Source organism: Falco cherrug, chromosome 10 (genome assembly GCF_023634085.1).
Source record: "Falco cherrug isolate bFalChe1 chromosome 10, bFalChe1.pri, whole genome shotgun sequence".
Lineage (NCBI taxonomy): Eukaryota > Metazoa > Chordata > Aves > Falconiformes > Falconidae > Falco > Falco cherrug.
This window is the reverse complement of record NC_073706.1, coordinates 9,367,425-9,377,674: the sequence shown is the minus strand read 5'-3', so window position 1 is coordinate 9,377,674 and position 10,250 is coordinate 9,367,425. Positions and strand designations below refer to the sequence as shown.

At 40.3% G+C, this 10,250-nt stretch overlaps 1 protein-coding gene across 2 annotated transcripts in view; it reads right to left on the bottom strand.

Annotated features, from left to right (window-relative positions):
* Positions 1-315: 315 nt before the first annotated feature.
* Positions 316-10,250, bottom strand: part of TSHZ2 (teashirt zinc finger homeobox 2) — a 232,055-nt gene continuing 222,120 nt past the window's right edge. For both annotated transcript variants that reach the window (XM_005444919.4, XM_055722012.1), the window contains exon 3: positions 316-9,828. The gene's annotated coding sequence lies outside the window, so the exon portion shown is untranslated. The remainder of the gene's footprint in view (positions 9,829-10,250) is intronic.

Here is a 10,250-nt window from a genome sequence, read left to right as displayed (position 1 = left end):
TAGATTACACCATAAATAACCCAGGCATGGAGTGGTCAGAGGAGCCAGATGAGGGAAGGAAAAAGATCTGTCGAAACAAATGCAGGGTGGTGTAGTTGGATTTTTTTTCCTGTCTTTTTCTTACTCTAAGTGATTATTATTTAAGGGAAAGGAGGCTGCTAGAAATCGTTCGTGAGTTTTACTGAAACAGGCACATTCCTGTGGTTTTTTTCTTTTACTCCCACAGCCTCTCCAGGTCAGTCTTTTTCTTTCTCTGCAGAGAAAGAAAGGGGAAAAAAAAGAAAGAAAGAAAAGAAAAACCCACACAAAAATCAATCCATCAAATGTCATTACAGATTTATTAAGCCTGATGTAGAAAGACTTTTAACAGTAACATCTTCAGAAAGCATAAAAAGAGCACTTCTGTTCAGTCTTGTGCTTTGAAAATCTAAATATATTTTTATCATATAAATAATTCTTTTCATGTTTTAAGTGCATCTGTTTTTTTTTTTTTTTTCCTTTTCAAATTTCCATTTTACAATTGGCCAAAACTGAAGTCTGCATTGACTGAAATGAAGCCATTTGCAAAGCTAATGATGTTGTGAAGCATGTCTATGGTGAACCATATCAGCTAGATTTCAGAAAGGTAGTTCAATGAGTGCAGCATTAAAATGAGGGACAGCCTCCAGCAAAATCATAATTGAACACACCCAAGTCCTTAATGTCTGCAGTTGGGTTTCCTGATGCAAATTACGATAACATTTCAGATGTGAGCAGTCGCTTTCCAATAGCTGCAGTGGAAAAGAGACATTTTATGCCACAAAGGAAAGAATTACCATGTTTAAAAATGTAAATAATATATGTATAGAAACCTTTTTTATGGAAATGAGGCATTCAGGATTATGTGAACAGTTTGGGCTATTTTTTTTTCTTTTAAACACAACAGATAAAGATGTGTGATCTATTATTCAGGGCTTTAATTACAGTTCTAAAACTGCAGTGATTTTATTAAAAAAAAAAATCCCTGGGCATAAAAAGTAATGTTTTCTGTGGCAAAGTTGAGAGAATTTTTTTTTTTTACAATGTATTTACCATGGTAAAAATACAGAACAAAAAAAATCACCATTAATAGAATTCAATGCTGCAAAATCATACACAGAAATACATCTTAAATGCACTGGAATACAGTCATCTTCTTGTAAATCAGAAAAGGCCTTAGATAAATAGGTTTGACCTGATTTAAATTTAATGAGATACATAGTCCTGATTGTTAATAATTGGTTTGGGGGAACCCAAAACAATAAAAGCAGTAATCTCCTCTAGTATAAATTATACGAATTTATTTAGCAATCAGCCAAAGGAAAAAAAAATATGCCATTAACATTATCAATTTGTTTAGTTTAAGTTAGTTATAACAAGCAAATAATTTGAAGCAAAATTGCCAGCTAGGCTTTGAGAAAGGCAGTAACTGTTGGGCAGGCGGCTGGCTGTGCTGAGCCTGGGGGCCGCTAGGTGGTATGGTCCCCCCAGCAGAAAGGGCTCTTCCACTGTAAGGACCATTCATAATCATCAAAACCAAGTGAAACATGGTTTTGATTAAAACAGCCTGTTGGCTCAATAATCTTAGTAATTTTAAAAACATCCTTAATGTGGAAGAAGAACACTGCAATGTCAGAAATGGCCTTGGGGCCCATTATAAACAGCAACAAAATAAATAAGGAGGAGAAATGAGAGGTCATGAAAACAAAATTAAGCTAATGTTTCAAATTTTGACAATTATGAATTGTTCCTCCAAGAAGACATTAAAAAAAAAAATTCAGGCACTATTAGATAAAATACAAAGAGAATAATTGTACATGTATGAGTTTTCCCATGGGACTAAGCATGCTTTAAAAGCAAAACTTGACTTAGATTCCCCCTCTTCCCCCCGCCCCCCTTTATAGCCAGAGATTGGGCAGGTCTCATGCAAACACAGACTTGCTTCTCAGAGTTCCGCCAAAAACTCGTCTCTAATTCCTTTATGAGCCATTAAAAGATGATGACCAAGAAAACAAACAAACAAAAATTACAAGCATATTTTCTATACAAAAAAAAAAATATCCCCCGTTATGGACCAGTTTTTTGTAGGAAACCGAAACAAGCAAATATAACAAAATCTGTGTTCATAACATGGCAATATAGTTAATATATACAAATATGTACAGTATAAAAATGCATCAAAGGCGCAACTTTTCATCCAAACAAGCTGCAGTGCACAATGAAAAGCAGCTTGGCCCCCCCTCCACTCTAAGTATACAGGCAATATATTCTATACAGCATGCACTTGTTACAAAATTAGTGCATAAGCACTGAAACATTCTACAGATAAAGTCACCGTGAGTCCTCTCGGAAAGGAGTCCCATTTGCGTTGTTAATATAAAAAATGTGTTTAATCTTTCCTTTTTGCAATTTGTAGTATATACAATTTTTTTTAAAGAGAAATGAGCTTTTGATTCTTTTTTTTTTTTAATTTATTTTTTAAACAAAATTCTAGAACTAACACCACGGGTCACAGATGTAACCTGAAGATGCTGCCAATAACAAACTTACTACATACCACAAGCGCTGGGGCAGAGCGAAACCGTCAGATTTACTATTATGGCCAACTATGCTCCTTTATTTAACATGGGGGTGGATCTCTCATGATTCGTGCTGACATATTCACAATAATAAAACCCAAAACAAATGTACAGAAAAAACCCCAAAACCCCAAAAAACAAAGGGTTAATAAGTGGTGCCTGAGCACTAGACAAAAGGGCATAATGTACCGGAGACATATGACAGTGAAGTACCCTGAGCCAAATAAGAACTGTTTAGCTTGTCAGCTTTTGCAACCTGTATTGCACATTCCAGCATTTGCTGCGTTATAAAGCCAAAATACTGCATTGTACATCCTGAAGATATCTGCTGCTTCGCTTGGTGCCAACAGTGCCCAGCTGTTACTTCAGCCACAGAATTGTTGCCTGTTTATAAATAGATACACATACACGCACACGTACAGTGTGCCAGTGTACGCAGGAACGTATATAGGGGGTAGATATCTGCACCTAGCCACATATCTACCAAAATATATACAGATACATATTTTTTTAATGTCACATGGACCAGTTAGTAAGTGAAAACATTGCCCACATAAATCTTCCATATTTGAGACAATTGCATGGATGTTTAAGTACTGTAAATACATCCCTCACCCGGGGCTGATGCCCACGTGGGGATGTGGCTTTCAAGGGAAAGCATTCCTTGCATTTAATGTAGCTGCATTTTTGCTTGATGCTATTTTCATTTTATTTTTAAAATATTGATCTCTTTCTCCTGTTCTCTCATCTAGGAAGTCTAATGAAAGAATTTGTTGCCTTTACTTAGATGAAAAAAAGGAAAAAAAAAGGAGTTTGCTCAGCTAGATGGTATGAACTCAAGTGGAGATGTACGATCTGCCAGGATTAGTATTTAATCTGTTGTCTCAAACAGGGCTTTTTACAAAGGCCTGAAGACATTTCATGAGCTGAGAGTGATGATGAACTGGAAGTTTATTACCCTGCAGTTAAGTCCAGAAGTACAGCTATTTCACTTTTAAAAAGACTCTCAAAGAAAATATTGTACAGACACTTCGGTGCAAGAAACAACAGTGTCATCTTAAACTTTATCTACTCTTCGCATTTTTGCTGGCATAGTTAAACCAAAAAGTGACCACCAGTGTAGATTGAAGTATACTGGGATAAAAGTGCCTGCACTGGTATAAAAGTGGTCCAGCAAAGCAAAATAAGCTGTACCAGTATAAAGTGCTTTATAGTGATACAACTGTTTTTACATTAGGACTTTTACCAGCATAGTCACATCAATAACAAAGTTTTGCAATCACTTCCCTGACATAACTATAAACCTTCTGAAGTGCAGACCGTGCCTTAGATTTAATCTGCACGGAGCTTCAACTGTTTGTTGAAGCTGTTTTCAAAACCATCTAAACACGTTAGGAATCCAGGGTTCGGACCTTGTGGGCAGTGTTTGGAGCTGTGTAGACAGAGGGTAAATTTGAAGGAGTAGCTCTGGATTTACACTGGGATAAATGCATTCAGAATCTGGCTTCTGTTTTTTAGATGTTGGTGTAAAGCTGAAGGCTGAACTGAAATCAGAGGGAGGCGGTTGCAGGGAAGATTAGAAATGTGCTGGTGGGATGCGGCACAGCATGTGCAGGACGCACACCCCCTCCCCGGGCTTTTACGCTTGGCATGTGCTCATTTGCAAAGCTATATCAGCTTCTGTTGTCACTGTAAAGCCATTATTTTTATTTTTTTATTCTTTCACTTTCCTTCAAAAGACAATTGGAGAATAAAAAAATCCTAAATTCCGTGCGCTTGTGTGAAGTCAACCACTGCAGGAAATAATTAAGAAAAGAAGAAAAAAGAAAATCCAGGAAGCATTTCTTTCGGGAATAACTGCCTAGTTACCTCATCCAGGGGCATCGACAGAAAGACTTATCTCAACTTCAGGCGATGACAAATTAGGACCTCAGTTTGATGAAACAAGCGTTGAAATCTCTCTTTAGATGCATGTCATTTATTCCTTAGTTACAAGTTTCAAAATGTTACATTCGCTGTGGTCCAACCTGTCACATATAAAAAAAGGACGTTTGCAACTACCAATGCCCAGCTCAAACTCTGCAGCACCATTACTGAAAAGTTCTTCGTTTTAGTGAAGTTCGACAACTTCTTGCTGATCGTTTTCAACCGAGGACAAAAAGAAAAGCTGTAACCTGTGGGATGAATTGTGAGGGGGAGCAGGAAAACCCAGCCAGCAACACCACAGCGTCCCCGACCCTGGTGTGACTTTGCAACCCAAGAAGAAGCTGGTCCGAGTTGTCCTCTTGGGTGGCCAGTGACTGGGAATTACAACTCTATGTAGCTCCTAAAGACAACTTCCCAGGAGCAAAAATAATATGTCAGGGTGTACGGTAAGAAGACGGGCACATACCAGTAGCACTTTTTCAAAATATATAGAGGTGGTTATACCAGCGCTCCTGCTCGGGGACAGATGGCCTTTAAAGCCTGCTGTAATTGCAACATATTGATCTGGAATCTGTGATCAATACTGTCTTTATAGAGAGAATTTTAAATATAAATTGCATCGTATATCTGTTTGGGAAGACAAAAGCCCCATGTGACAGAGCCCCACCTCCACTTAGCCAGGGCGCTCTCTCCAGCCCCAGAGCTACGATGGCAAGTGGAGTGGGGATGGGACCAGGGACGGGGATGGGAATGGGGATGGGGATGGGGATGGTGGCCTCAGCCTTGCCTGGCCTTGGGTGCTGAACAGGGTCATTTCTTCGCTGGGAGGAAATCTCTGCCAAAAAAATGAGGTTGCCATCTCTCATTCCCTTGTGCTTCCCTAGCAGGTTTGATTGCAAGACAATATTCACAGCAAGACCAAAAGAGCAACGCCTTGCTGGCAGGGCCAGGCCATTAGCAATTAGCAGCGCTGAGGAAAGCCCATCTCCCCTCCGTAGCTCCCACCCCGAGGCTGCCCCGGGCCAAAACTCTGCTACTTTTGTACTTTCCTGATCCCCGAGGGCAGCTGGCTTTCCATGCAAAGCCTGCGTGGATGCTTCCCAGTGGGAATAGCCCCTTCTATTTTAGGAACTGAACTGTGGTTATAAATTAGTCAATAAATATGGCACTTTATCAAAACACTATTAAGGAAGGAAAAAAAAAGGCCAGAAATGAGGGAAACAATCCTCTCCATGTGAATGTGTGAGTGTCGACTCAATAGCCTGTAAAACTGGCTTGGAGAGCTTCAACCCTTATCGTGTTAATATATAATTATTGATTTTTAAAATGACTTCTTATATCCTCCATGATCTCTAAAAAAAGCTAGGGAGGTCAGTCTTTTAAATACTTTTACAAGTAGGTGATAAAACCCATGATAAGTTGCATTGACACGTAATTACTGGGCAGGTTTGTTAACGGATTCTCAAAGATTTTTTTTTTAAAAACCAACAATTATTATTGTACTAATGACAACCATTTTTAAAGTTGTGTCCTTCTCCCTCTCAGCCTAAATAATAAGAGTCTGGAAAAAGCACCTGAGACTGATCCAATGAAATTCCTATATATTAGGCTCCAAAGAGATGTTAATTACATCTCCCTCTTTTAAAACAGAACATTTTTTCTAAGGTGATATGGCTTATTTTGACATGGATGGTGGCAGGAAGGGAGCTATGGTTTCTGAATAAATCTCTCAAAGCAGCATGTAAGGGTAACAATTCTTACTGCTTTATTGCAGTGCAAGAGCATAAACAGCTTGGATATGTGGTGTATCAATATGCCACTTGTTAATAAGCAAGGACGTGAATCATAAATATTCGGCTGTTTGATCACCAGGCTTTTAATTAATGTTTTGATGATCTCCAATAAGAATAAAAGTCAGAACGATAGATATTGAGTAGATACGACAGAGAAAAGATGCAATGATTTTCTGTGTTACCTGATTTATATGACAGATAAACTATCAACTCATCCAGTTTCGTACAGAGAAAGAGAGAGGAGAGATGTACATTTTCTTTTTTTATATCATATTGTAAAAAAAAAAAAAAATCACTTAATTCAAATGTGTACCTAAAATGTTCCCAGAGGACAGCAATGCAGGCAAAATAATCAAGGTTTAGCACTGTGTAATAAAGGTTTGTGGCCAGATTTTAAATGAAGTAGCTGTTCCCACATTTGCCTGTGCTGGAGCGAAGCCTCCTGAGCAAAACAGGCTGCTGGGCCAGCCAGACCTCCCGCGGGGCAACCGGCCCTCCTGAAAACCTTGGGGGGTTTTCAGCTTTGGGGTCCCAAGTGCCATCACAGGTGGGGCTGGGGTGGCCGATTTGTTCCGTGGGGTTCCCTGTTGTCACCACAAGCCCGCTGCTCACCAGCTATGGGGCACCAGGAAAGCCTCTTTTCTGCCAATATTGAGCAGCTGGTGCCCCAAAGAGCCCCAGCCCTGGATGCTGCGGGCTTGGCCGGGGCCATAGGGCCACCTTGTTGCTGGAAGAAGGCTCCTTGCTCCCAGCAGCAGCCCATGTTGGGATCCATGCGGCTTGGCCACAGCCAAGTGGTCAAACACACTGCACGGAGGGTTCCTACCAAAGCAGACAGCAAAACACCCCGCTGCAACCGGGAGCAAGGAGCAGGGTCGCTTGAAGTCAGTGGGAACTTCACCTGTCAGATTCTGCAATAAGCCAAATATTTTTTCTAGAGCATCCAAAAGCTGGATGGGCAAGGGAGTGGGGCTGGAGCTGCAGTTTCTCCCAAGTGGCATTGTACCACGGCGCTTGCTGCCTTTGGCTCCGTGCTGCAGGACACACCTTGTGCGACTTCGCTTAATAACTCTGAACTGGGCTGTGCAATTTAACAGCTTCTGAGGAGCTCAATGCTAATGCATTGATTTTGCTTTAATAGAATTTTGTTGTCAATGGCTGGTGCTCAGCACGGTGCAGGCTTCAATCTTAACCCATCTGAAGGCTCTGCTCGTTTCCAGTTGAGCTCCGTTCATTTCCAGTTGAATAGGTTAAGCAAAGACAGACCTCACTGTTCTCAATTCACTTTATGATCCTCCCATCATAAAAAATAATATCAGCACCTTGCTTTTCATGTCAGAACTACATTTGAGCTGCTATTCCCTATGCCCATGAGTAAATCCCATAAAAGCCGCCCCGTTGTACTGTCGCTATTTTTCCTTGTGGATGATTGATTGATGGATGAGTGCTGACACTTCAATGAAGCTATTTCGACTGCCATCTCAATCCGATGATGTGAGGGGTATATTTTCTGTCCATGCCTCATTACTTCAGAATGACATTCCTGGAACTTCATTTACTTTTTCCCTCCTTCCCTCAAGCGCCATATTTTTTCCCATCTAGGTTATGCATGCCATAAAAAAAGCAATTTGCTATTATATGTGGCATAAGGGCAACACTTTCCCTAGGAGGTAAATAAGAAGGGCCCTTTTTTCTCCTCCATGTGGAGTTTAGGGATCATGTGAAAATTTCCCAAACAACGCCAAAACAGGCCCTTCTGCACAAGCCACAGGGAATGCGGTAAAACCTACCGAGTCTGATTTTGTGAATGCTGCACTTCAGTTGTATCCTTGAACATCTAAACCGAAACAAGAGCAAAAGACACCCCAAAGCCCTTTCTGACTTGAGACAGATCCTCTTCCCAACTTGTGCCCAGCATACTTGGAATATTTCATTTGCGACAGAGTAGCAGTTTACCACTTGATCCAGACTTATTTTTCCTTTGAGAATCAGGGAAGTTCCTCATTAAGTGCAGAGATGGATTTGTCTCCTGGAGGTTGCTTTCGCTGCGAGGAAAAGCTCGGCGAGTAAACAGGGCTGTGCCGGATTTTCCAAGCAGTGCACTAGGTGACGTGGGACTCGTGACATTAGCACCTCCTGGAAGATTGTGCGAGTTGACTCGGGACCCGATTTTAATCTGTGTAATACAGTATTCCCGTTAATAATAATGTATAATTAAGACATCCGTTAAAAATCCATAACGTTAATTTAATGGAGAAAATCTAATACAGTTCTATTGGAATTTTTACGTTAAATTAACTTTAACGGGCTTTTAATGGATGTCTTAATTAGATCTCATTATTAACGTGAATATTCCACAAATTAAAATTGGGACCTCGAAGTTTTAATGAAAAAAGTTACAAGCACAAATTTGAAATGGCCATCTTAGTAGCCCCCGTCTCCCCAGGTCTTGGTGACTCCAAGCCGGCTGTGCTTGCCAGCCTGCCCGTGCCGGCAGGACCAGCTAGGCGGGGCGGAGGGCACCGAGACCAGATTCTGATCCCATTTCGGGTGGGTAAATCCAAGGTAACTCCATTGACTGCAACAGAGAGCTTTAGATTTAGGCTCACCTAATTGAGAAAGGAATTCTACTTTTATTCTTTTATATCTATATATAGATATTTATATAGTGATATTTATATATAGATATACCTATATTTATATAATGTTCAATAATCTAACAATAGTACTTTTGTTTAAAAATCACTCCATCGCATATGTCTCGTCATAAACCGTAATGGAGATTTAAATATATATATATATCTGAGGAATAAAACAAACTGAAAATAATCCATTTTAAACAAATCTTTGGCAGCAACATGGTTAAGCATAACTATTTGAACAACTTGCACAGAAGATTAACATTGTTCAGAGGTTTTTTGGCTCAGAATCTGTTTTAACTTAATAATTCTTGTACTTACTGTGATGTATTGATCCCTAGTGCAATGACTGGATTGGGCAACCCAGGTGCAACAGTAATAGCTGCACAGAATAGAAACATTTCCTTTAGACAAACTATCCCAAAGGGGTTATAAATAGGAAATGGACATTACCATGAAAAGTAAAGCTTCCAATGTGACTGCATCTTGTGTAGCACACTTGGACATTAAACTATGAAGAATTTTTTTTTCCTGTCAAGTGTTACAAATTGACGAAATAAGTACATCAATGTTCTCAGTCATTATCTTACTTCAGTGGCACTTTGTTTTAGTGACAGCAAAAAGGGACAGTGGAGACCAGACAGCCCCAGTGCAGTTTATCAATGAAAATCTAATATCGTCCATAAGCAGGGGAGTGGAAATCAATACTTCATTACCAAATTGTTAGTGAGGATGAAGAAGAATAGCGGGAGATTTTTTGGCAGTCTTCTCGGTCTGGGTTGTTGTGAGTTCAATGTCAGGATCGGAGTGACGTGCGGGGTTGCGCTGGGTGCAGGAAGCCTGGGCTGGAGAGCTGGAACTAAGGCATTCGTCCTGCAACCAGAATAATAGCAACTATCGTTACCCAGTTTCTAATCACAATTCCAGATTTTATTGAGTATGTACTTTTATCAGTAGATATCGAGTCAGCTTTGCTTTACTTTGTCCACCCATAGGCTCACAAAAAACAAGGACACAGAAGAGGGAATAAACCCCCCAGCTCCTTACGTCCGTGACCGTGCAGGGATTAGTGGATAAACTCCAGCTGATGCTGCGGGTCTGCCGGGTCCACTGAGTGTTTGCATCTCTGCTTTTCCCTCATGTTGCTTAAAACTGGCTAATACAATGAGCTTCTTTCTACTACCAGCCACGAACATACCCACATTGTGTTTAATTACACGACTATCGCTGTGTTATTTCTGGTTGTTGTGGCACCTCCCCAGCATTCAAAGCCTCTGCTCTTCCAATGGGCCTTT